Source organism: Rattus norvegicus, chromosome 9 (assembly GCF_021556685.1).
Source record: "Rattus norvegicus strain SHRSP/BbbUtx chromosome 9, alternate assembly SHRSP_T2T, whole genome shotgun sequence".
In the NCBI taxonomy this organism is placed as follows: Eukaryota; Metazoa; Chordata; class Mammalia; order Rodentia; family Muridae; genus Rattus; species Rattus norvegicus.
The window spans coordinates 123915815-123927153 of NC_141542.1; the positions used below are offsets into that span (position 1 = coordinate 123915815).

The following is an 11339-nucleotide window of genomic DNA, read 5'->3' on the forward strand; positions in this document are numbered from 1 at the left end:
CCTTCTCCCTCCCTCCTTCCTTCTTCCTTCTTTCCTTCTTCCTTCTTTCCTTCCTCCTTCCCCTTCTTCTTCCTCCTTCCTTCTTCCTTCTTTCCTTCTTCCTTCTTTCCTTCCTCCTTCCCCTTCTTCTTCCTCCTTCCTTCCTCCTTCTTTCTTTCCTCCTTCCTTCTCTCTCCCTCACTCTCTCCTTCCCCCCTTCCTTCCTTGCTCACTTTTATTATGCATTTTCTTCACAATAAGGGAAGTAACAACCCTCCCCTTTCCATCATGGCCACTTCTTTCCTGTTTAGACCAGCACTAGTTCCGTCCTGCAGCATAGCACATCAGGCACAGACCATCCCACCCTCAAATGCTACTGTCTACTTCACACTAGTGGGACTCTTTGATAGCTTGCCCCAGTGGTGCCAACGAGTGTCCTCTTGGGCCTGTGACCGCCACATGGGCAAGGAAGCCTCTGCTGATGAGGAGTCTCCATGTGAAGTGTGTGAGCCACAAGCCTCTGCTCCAGCTGTGTCCACAGCTGTGCCTTGGAGTCTGGACCATTCCCAGAGAAGGTGAGGCAGTCTGGAAGGAAGCTCACTGGCACACAAGGCAGAGCTAACACGTATCCCCTCCCACTCCTGCATGGTTCTTAGAGGCGGGCCACTTTCAGCTCTCTAGCACACCATGGACTTCTCGACCATGATCAGTCAGTTGAGATTATTACTATTATGATAAAAATACTCTTATCTCGGGATTCTGGAGTCAATAAATAGTTTTCGACATACGGATGTTTGTTTGCTAATTTGGTTTTCATCAGAAAACTTACTATCCGGTCATTTTGGTTTCTGGAGTGAGGTATTTGCCCTCTTCAGATCCTGGACAGCTCGTCAATGCCTTTTGCAACAGAAGAAACACATAAGAGTCTTATGGCGCCCTCTAGTGTCGACCAGGCTATGGTACACTGCAGTTCCTAAGGAAAACGCCAGGGGGGAAAATGAAGCAGAATTCTTAATGTTGATATTGTGTGGACATGCTTGCAGAAAATGATGGTAAATTTTGTAATTTATAAAAATAGAAGGAGGCTGAATATGTGCTATTGTTAATCTTTTCCTTAACAGACCACAAATGCTTTTTTTATTTCAGTGGTCAGCTCTGTAACTTCTTGTACAATGCATGGCATTTCTCATGCAATAATGCCAAAAACATCTAATATTTGTGGGACGCTTGCCACTCTAAGAACTATGCTAAGTACTCAATATAGATAATCTCATTTTATATTTACAGAAAAGCATTATGATTCCTACTTTATAGAAGACACTGATGGTAATATTTTACAGGTGTAAAAAATCCCCTAAGACCTGAGGCCATGGTCAAACACTGCTATTTTACTTTAACATGAGCTGGTAGAATAAATGTATTGTTGCCACATTTGTTTCCTTTGAGGGCTGTAAACCCTCATCTATCTTTCTCAAATACAACTGTGCCCACAAATTTTCTTCCTTATTCTTTAGTATAAGGTCTCCTCCAGTGCATTCATGAATGAATAGATATTTATTTTAATAATTTTACATTTACTACCAAGCTTTTCTCTAAAGATGTTCTATTATACTCTTTGTATAAAGCTAATGGGCCGTTTGCTCATGTAATCTCCTGTTTAAAGATGTATCCGCTTGGCTAAGAGGACTACATGCTCTCCCAAAGGACTAGAGTTTCAGTCCCAGCACCCATGTCAGGTAACTCAAAATCACCTATAACTCCAGTTCCAAGAGGTCCACTCTTCTGGTTTCTGCAGGCACCCTCATGTGCATGAATAACAAAACATATATATATATATACATACATACATATATGTATATATATGTATATATATATATCAGCTTTAACTTTTAATACAATAAAGGTATATGAGAGTCCACATGATAGAATGAAGTTAGCATGATGTAAATGTGTATACATGTATATGTGTACACATATATGTGTATGTGTATGATAAAATACCCCGACAGAGGGATGGAAGGAAGGAAGCGTTATCCTGGCTCACAGCTCAAGGGTTCAGTCCATCATGATGAAGCAGTTGAGGCTTAGAAGCTTGAAGCAACTGGTCACACTCCATTGGCAGATAGAAGGATTCACCAGAGAAAGATGCGTGGGTGCCAGCAATCATCTCACATTCATTATTTTATACTCGAGGATTATCGGCCTGGAGAATATTCCTGCCCACAATCAAGACAAGTCTTCTCAGACCCATCAACACAATCAAACTCATCTCCCATAGCCCAAGTACCAGGTAATTCCAGGTTCTTTCCAGTTAACACCAACCATTGCTTAGACAGACAGACAGACTGACAGACACACACACACCTGCACACACTATACAGGGTGAGTTTATACAGTCAACCTTTGGTATATATGTAGGTTCATATTTGTAGATCTTAGTAACTGCAAATCAAAAGATGTTTATACTAGGTTTGATTTCTTTCTTGTCATCATGTCCCTTTGAAAAGTATTTACATAGTGTTAGGTATATGAGTCATCCAGAGGTGATTTAAAATAGACTAGAAATTCTACATAGGTATATATGCAAATAAGGTACAATTTGCATAATGATTTTGAACATCTTCTGATCTGGTAAACACAGATCAGAATGTCTCTGGAACCCAATGCTCTACAGATAACAAGATCTCTCTCTCCGTGTGTGTGTGTGTGTGTGTGTGTGTGTGTGTGTGTGTGTGTGTGTGTGTGTAATATCCTATTTAAATAAAGCTTCTTTAACGCTAAAAGAATTCCATGCTGGTGTCCCTCTATGACACCCTTCTTGTACTCCATTTCTTAGTCCACAGACTCTACATGGTCACAGAAACCATTCTCACCCATTGACCATGTCCTCTTCAGACCCATCCCTTAGTAACAGAAGTACAATGGAGGGGGATAATTGTAAAGATGAAAGACGTAATTAATGAAGTAGAAAACAGACATGAGTCATAGAATCAACGCCAAAAGCTCTTTGAAAAGGATGAACAAGACAGCATAACTAAGAGGAGAGTCATCCTGGGGAGACAGAGGTGACCCATACCAGGAAGAAAGGGAAACAAATACAGACACCAGAAACTCAATAGTCAAGAACGTTCTGCAGCTTAACTTGAACATTTTACATGCAGGGGGATAGTTCTCTTATTTATTTACTTTGTTTCTTTTTAATTTCATAGATGTATACAATGTATCTTAACTGCATTGGCTCTTCCAATCTCTCCCCACAGCTCTCCTTGGCTCAGTGTTTCACCTCCAACTTCAAATCATCCTTTTCTGATTTTTCTTATAAGCCCCTGGGTCTAGTCAGCGCTGCTCATAAGTGTATAGCTGTGGGTGTGTATTTCCCACTGTGGTGTGGGCAACCTGACAGTGTCCACCATTCAAAAAACAGTGACTTTCTCTCCTGTACCAGGCATCAACTACCAATAACTCTTTAGGTAAAAGGGGGTCCTGTTGACTCTCACTGACCAGGTCCAACTGTGAAACCTGGGACCTGAGGACCTTAAAGAATGGGGTGGATGTAGTCTAATGTCATAGACAACTTTAATTTCAGTGTATTTTGACACATGAATGTAAGGAAGAAAGCAGTGGCCCAAATAAGATCGTTTAAATTCAGGAAAATATGTTTTAAAAAAAGATACCAGGAAGCACACACTAAATATTAACAGAACAGCCTTTTCTCAGGACAGGACAGACCATACTATACACTATTTCTGTGGAAAGCACAAAAGCGAGGAAGAAGGCCATATCTAGATACAGGGTTCACTGACTAGATTGGTTTCTGTAGCTGTGTTCTGACATCCTCCATGAATAAACATACCTTATACACTGAATGTAAATATTTGTCACAGGGGACACAAAATCATGTCCAAGAACAGTGTGGGGAACAGAATGTACCTGAGGTAAAAGGCTTTCCACCTTCTTTCCTGGAGCCTCTCTCAGCTCCCTGCAGCATCATTCACCCTGTGCTATTCTTTTGATTGTGTTCCCACGGGGCCTGCGATCTCCTCTTGCCTCCGTACGAGAAGATTGGACTGGTTCTGGCAGGTCATCATGGATGCTATGAGTTCCTGTGTGCACGTAACATCCCAATCATACGCAGAGGATGGCTTTTCACAGTACCTCTCCCTCCACATCCCCTCTGGCTCTAATGTTCTTTTGGACCCTTCTTCCAGGATGCATCCTGAGACTTGGGCCACAGGATGTGTGTGTGTGTGTGTGTGTGTGTGTGTGTGTGTGTGTGTGTGTGTGTGTGTTCACTATGTGCCATTCATATATAATGAGAATGTAATGAGAAGTTTTACTGTCTGAAGTGGAGAGCATTACAAATGTACGAATAAAATCACAAAATTTAGAAGGCAGCTTAACAACGTGGCCACTTAGAAAAACAACATTCACTTCCACAAGCTGCAGGTTTTGACCATGTTCAGGGTACCAGACACGAGTTCTGCCTGCGGAGCAGGACTCAAGTCCAATCGAGAGAGTGGTTAGTTACTCTCAGAAGGGGAAGTTCCTCAGCCACGAATGCTGACTTTAGAAAAAATAATACCTCTGCACGATCCTCACCATCATTAACGAAGTTAAACCACTTACTTAGAAAACTTCCCACAAAGATAGTCTTCTCGCAAAGAGTCGCCTGACTTTAAAGGCACGCTCATGTATCACTTACACATCCCTCTGCAGAACAAAGGACCACGGGACAATCAATACCAAAAAACAAATACAAAAGGACAGAGAAAATGTGAACCAGGCAAAAAGTCTGCATAAAAGGTTAGTAAAATGAGTCAGGCTGTGCTAAATGGGCTAACACATCAGGACCTGTGGAGTGCACCTTCTGGAAGTTTACTGAGTGATGAGATTCACTGAATTCAGCACAGGAACAAAGTAAACAGAGAAAACCAACCGCCACCTCAGTGGGCAGAAAACAAATGATAAGTAAAGTTTCCTCAAGCATGTACTTTGTGTTATACACAAAAGTCCCACTGGGTATGATCCAGTGAGACAAAAAATATATAAGTCCTTCATTTGGAGAGGAAAGTATAGAACTCACGGTTTATAGATGGCAATATTGCCAATGAAAACCTTAAAAAAGATCCATTAATGGATGAAATTCATGAGTTTAGGAAGGTTTCCATGAACAAAACCAGAATATGAAAGGTAACTATATTCTGCACACAAGAAATAATTTATTTAAAATGTAATAGTTGGGGTTGGGGATTTAGCTCAGTGGTAGAGCACTTGCCTAGCAAGCGCAAGGCCCTGGGTTTGGTCCCCAGCTCCGAAAAAAAGAAAAGAAAAAAAAATGTAATAGTTACCAGACATGGTGGTGCATGCCCTTTGGAGGCTGAACTAGGCAGATCTCTGTGAGTTTGGGGCCAGCCTAGTCTATATAGCAAGTTCCAGGCGAGCCAGTGAGACATACTGAAACCCCTTTAAGGAGTTGGAAGGGTGACTCAGCACTTAAGAGCACATACTGACTGACCTTGTAGTAAATGGTCTCCAGATCCAGGGAATCTGACACCTTCTGGACACTTAAGGCACCAATTTAGACATAAAAATAATGTTTGTTTGTTCGTTTGTTTGTTTTTAAACACAGCATTTAAAGTAGCAATACTAAAATACCCTAACTTCTTTGCTTCACTATCTGGTTTAAAACAAGTCTGTCATGGTTTTCACTAGATTATAGAAACCTAATAGATCCTCTTTCTAACTCTTGTCTCCACTTTAATATATTCCTCTGAAACTTTAATTAAATATTTTAAAACTTATTCAAATCTTGTCATTTCCTCTCTCTCTCTCTCTCTCTCTCTCTCTCTCTCTCTCTCTCTCTCTCCCTCTCTCTCCCTTTCTCTCCCTCTCTCTCTCTTTCTCTCTACCCCCCAACATTTCATCTATTCCAGGACATTTTAAGCTGTTTTCATTAGCTTTCTTAGTACAGTTTGCTTAATTTCTTTTTTAAATCAAACTTGGAGAGTATTTTTTTTCTTTTCAGACATATTTATATTTTAAGTGTATGCATGTTTTGTTTGAACACATGTGTGCAGTCCTGAGAAGGTCCACCTGTCTGATCCCCTGACACCACAATTGTGAGCAGCCACTGATTTTCCCCTGGTTTTCTTCGTTTAAATGATGTTTTTCATTTTCTTTTTTTGCTCTACTAATTTGTGGGTGCTAGGAGTTGAGCTCAGGTTCTCTAGAAGAGTAGCTTCTAGGAAAATGTTAAGCATGTTCTTCAATACTGAGCCACCACTCTATCCCCTTTGAAGATTTTTGATCACACTATTTTTTTTCAGTTTCAGAAATCTCTCTACTGTTTACAGTCATTCTGAATAGGCTGTGTCTCTATCTCTATCTATTTCAGCTCTCTTCTCCTCCTCCTTCTTCTCCTTCTCCTTCTCCTCCTTCTTCCTTCTCCTTCTCTTCCTTGTTCCTCCTCCTCCTCCTCCTCCTCCTCCTCCTCCTCCTCCTCCTCCTCCTCCTCCTCCTCCTCCTCCTCCTCCCTACTTTTCTTTGTTTGGTTTTTCAACACAGTTTTCTGTTCTGAGACTCACTCCGTAGACCAGGCTGGCCTCCAACTTAGGGATGCACCTGTACCCACTTCCTGGGTGCTGGGATTAAAGGTATGATCCATAGCCATGAAAGTCCCTTTTATTTCTTATGTGCACTAAAGAACTCTTGTAGCCCAGGCATGATAACCCAGCTGTCAGAAGCAGTTATGACTCTTCTGCCATCTGTCGTTACTGCCATCCCCATGAGCTGAGTGTTGTTTCATGCAAGAGCTGATGACTCCTAGAATTTGATTCCTGTGAGATCTTTAAGGTGTGAGGTCAGTCCAGGTCCCTTCAGAGAGGTTTTTTTTTTTTTTTTTTTTTTTTTGCTTATCTTTTGCTCTAGAACTTATGAATGACATCCTGTTCTTCAGCTCCTTGGAGCACATTGGTAAGGAAGCTCTAATCAAAAGTGTTCATGATGACAATGTCTTGAAGGTGACCCCTCAAAGATTTCTCCCTTGACCCAGCACCAAAAGCAAGTTGCTATTTTACTGCTGGTGTCTTGGTGCAGTAAGGTTTGTGTTATATTAGACTTGATATTCAAGATGTAGGATCTTGAAGATACACAGTGGGCTATTGTTAGTATTTCTAATCTTGTGCAAGCCCTGGCACCCTATATGTCGCTTCTAGGGGTTATTCAGGGCACATTACCACATACCCTCTGGGCCAAACTTGAACTTCCAAAATCTTAAAGGCTATCTTAGTTTTTCTTGGTTTTCTGGAGTCTCCCTCAGCTTTTGGGGATTTCTTAATCTTTTACCACATCATTCTCTATTTGGCTGTGAACTTGAGTACTGTACTTTCCTTGTATCCAAACTTCTTCCTGTTCATATGTGGAAGGCCATCCAGTCAACAGGTCACTTTATACAGCCAGATTAGGAGGTGGAGCTGTGCGATTTTAGCTGGTATAAGATCTACCAGGGACACAGGCAGCGCTACACCAGGACCAACAGAAAGGTTTTCCAGTTTCCTAATGCCAAATATGAGTCTGCATTCCTTTCCAAAAGGAATCCTCAGCAGATAAACTGGACTGTCCTCTCTAGAAAGGTCAGTCAGAAGAAATTCAAAAGAAAAGAGCCCCCCGCGCGGTCGAATTCCAGCGAACCATTACGGGCACGTCTCTGACTGATATAATGGCCAAGAGGAATCAGAAACCAGAAGTTAGGAAAGTGCAGTGAGAGCAGGCTATCAGGGCTACCAAAGAAACAAAAAAGGCTAAGCAGGCATCAAAGAAGACAGCATTGGCGGCAGCCAAGGCCCCCACAAAGGCAACACCTAAGCAAAAGATTGTGAAGCCTGAGAGGGTCTCTGCTCCCAGAGTCAGTGGGAAACACTAATTTGGTAGATCAGTTTAAAATAAAGATTTGTCTTTAGCTCGAAAGGAGGGAGGGAGGGAGGGAGGGAGGGAGGGAGGGAGGGAGGGAGGGAGGGAGGGAGGGAGGGAGGGAGGGAGGGAGGGAGGAATTCCAGACTTGTCTCGGGTTTCTCCATTTGTGCTTTCAGATTGCCTTACTTTGGTGATTTTTTTTTCTCCGAGTTTTCTTCTTTTAAATAATGTTTTTCATTTTCTCTCTCCTTTACTGATTTGTGACTCACTGTTGGGACTCTTACGCCCCCACCCCACCCCCTGCTCTCACATATGACCGGTTTAATCCTGTTCCTGACCAGTGGTGGATGCTTAAGACAACTGAAGCCTTGATCCCTCTCCAGTCTATCTGATTAGTTCTCATCATTCTGTAGCTCCTCCACTTATGTATTTTTATTTTGTATGGAAAATCTTGTTTAAGGATTTACCTAGTTGCTTACCAACATTTTTATTGTTAGTTTGCTTCTTTGACTGAAGGTTTCATTCAGTAGCTCACGTTGACGCCAACCTCCTGTGTCAGCCTACCAGTTATTAGGATTGCGGACATTAGCCACCATGCTTGGGACTGACATTTTATTAAATACTTTTCTTCCATCTCAGAGCTTCCTCCTCGGAAAAAACATTCCTTCTTATTGAAAGATATCCTTTTGAGGTTCTTCTTCTGCCAGTCACGAACTGTTTTATTTATATGAAAAAAAAATAAAACTTCACTTTACCCCAGTTTTAGTTTGTGTTTGAGTTTCTGCGAGATGAAGTCTGCTGGTACAGCACAGCCTGACTAGGATAGAACTCTTGCTTTACCTGGGAGTGCTGGAGTCTGAGGCACATAGCCCTGCGCACAGCAGCACCCTGACTTTAAACAGAAAACCTCACAGCCTTACAGCTCTGAGCCAACTGTCAGCTCCCAGCCCTCCAAGAGCACATCCCACAGACTGTCAGGGCATATTTTTGCCGCATGCATCTCTGAAGTTTCCCTCCCTTCTTGTCTCCCCTATTCTGTGCTCTGTTCCTGCTCAAACTGGAATGAAATGCTTTCGAGGACGTTCCATTGGCTCGCCACATGTGTAACTCTCTTTAGATCCTCATCTCAGGATCCGTTCTGGGTAATACGGATTTATCGGTGGTGGCTATTAATTTTTATCAGTTTTTCAAGATTCAGGGCTCACTTTCAAATCAAAGTGTTTAAATTCGTTTCCCGCTGTGTGCGGGAGGGAAAAGAGTAATCAGAAACCGTCCAGTATACATTTTTATAATACTTCAGAAGTCGTATTTGATGTATCAGGTCATATTACTTTTTTCAGTGTTGGGAATTGAACTCAGAACCTTTGTATGTGTGTGTGTGTCTGTGTGTGTGTGTGTGTTTTTTCTGGTTTTGTGTGTGTGTGTTTTCTATGTGTGTGTTTGTGTGTCTGTGTGTTTGTGTGTCTGTGTGTGTTTCTGTGTCTGTGTGTGTTTTCTGTGTGTGTGTGTATTTGTGTGCTTGTGTGTTTGTGTGTTTGTGTGTGTGTTTTCTGTGTTTGTGTGTGTTTTCTGTGTGTGTGTGTACGTTTGTGTGTATTTTCTGTGTGTGTTTGTGGGTATGTGTGTTTTGTGTGTGTGTATGTGTGTGTGTTTGTGTGTGTTTGTGTATGTGTATGTGTGTGTGTTTTCTGTGTGTGTGTATGTTTGTGTGTATTTTCTGTGTGTATTTGTGGGTATGTGTGTTTTGTATGTGTGTGTATGTGTGTGTGTTTGTGTGTGTTTGTGTATGTGTATGTGTGTGTGTTTTCTGTGTGTGTTTGTGTGTGTTTTGTGTTTGTGTGTGTATGTGTGTGTTTGTGTATGTGTATGTGTGTGTGTTTGTGTGTGTTTTGTGTGTGTGTGTGTGTCTTCGCTTTATTTTGTGAATAGGATTTCATGATGTAACTAAGATAGGTCTCACACTCACCCTACTGAGTTCCTGGGTGCTGAGATTGCAGACATGTAGCCCACAAAGCTTGCTTTTGCCTTTACTAGCCCTTTATTTTAGGATTTTTTAAAAAATGCTCTAGTAAATTCTAATCTTTTCCCAATATTCCAATATCTGAAGTCCTTGTGCAGGAGGAGTCAGCAGTACACACTGATAAATTACTCCGCCGTTCTCACCATTGTGGTTTTCCTGTTAGGTGCATAGTGTTTCCCCTTAGTGTCACTTGGTGAGAAGCAGGGCTTTGCCAAGGTGCAGGCCCCCTCAGCAACATTTGTGGGTGGCGTTGCTTTGGCTTCGCTAGTTTTGGTTCATTGAACTTCCGGTCCCCATTGTGTGCGTTGGAATGCAGCCATCTTTAAAAGGGCATACGTATCACAGAAGCTAGCAATCAGTTAGGTACCCACCTTTTCCTAGGCCCTCGGCTGTCATATTGCTGCCTCTCAGTAGACTCCAACTCTACCTCAACACTGCTCCGGCCCTGTGGACTCCATGGCATTTAGTCCTGGGGTGTTAGTGATTTGTGGACAGTTAGTTATTCGAAGAACTGACAGGCATGATTGATTGTTGCCAGGCTGCGTCCACTTCTGAGTCAGCAGTTTTTAAAACTGGAATTAGGTCCCTGTAACACAAACACGTCTTGACACAGCTGCCATTTCGGATTCAGATATCAGAACTGGGTTTGGAGTACCCAGCATGCACTTAGAAGACTGTGCCAGGAGTCTGCACTGGTGCCACCTACAGAGCTGCCTTCCTGGGGCAAGGCAGCTGCCAGCTACCATCACAATAGCAAGCAGAGAGGGAAAGTGACCTTTGCAGAAGCAGCCTAGTTTCCCTCCTCTCTTTCCCTTCTCTCTTGCTAGATGACAGGACTATATAGAGATCTTAATTTTAAACTCCAAATGGGAATAAACCTCTCAAAGTTGAAAGATTCTGCTCCTGGAATCTTAGACCTTTTTGGTCAGAAATGTTCAAGACAGAAAGAAAAAGAAAGGGGAACGTATCTTTTCAGGAGGACTGGGGCGGTTTTGTCATGTCTTCTGATGTCCTTATCATAAGATGTGCCTTTCTCCCTTTGACGCTTTCTGGATGAATTATTAAACACCCTCCCATTGTTCCTCAGCAAGCCTTGCAAAGAAGGCAGGGGAAAAAAGCAAAAAAGGTAGAGATATCAAAAATAATGTATTTGGGGTTCCAGTTGCTGCCCGAAGTACACACACTCCTTAGGAAATATATATATATATATACATATATGTATATATATATATATATATACATACATATTCACCCTTTTTACTTCTGTTGAGAATACAAGGCAATTATCCTCAGCGTTACCTTCAGGGGAACCTTGGAGAGTGTCTGCTAATGGTTTACCTCTGTCTTTTCCTCCTGACATCCCGCTAAGCAGAGCACCTGTGTTCCCAAAACCCCAGCCGAAGGCGACTCCATTGAGTCCTATAGGCTG

General features: G+C 42.1%; 1 pseudogene; it reads left to right on the forward strand.

The window, feature by feature from the left end:
- Positions 1-267: 267 nt before the first annotated feature.
- Positions 268-7900, forward strand: Rpl24-ps2 (ribosomal protein L24, pseudogene 2; annotated as a pseudogene).
- Positions 7901-11339: the final 3439 nt, after the last annotated feature.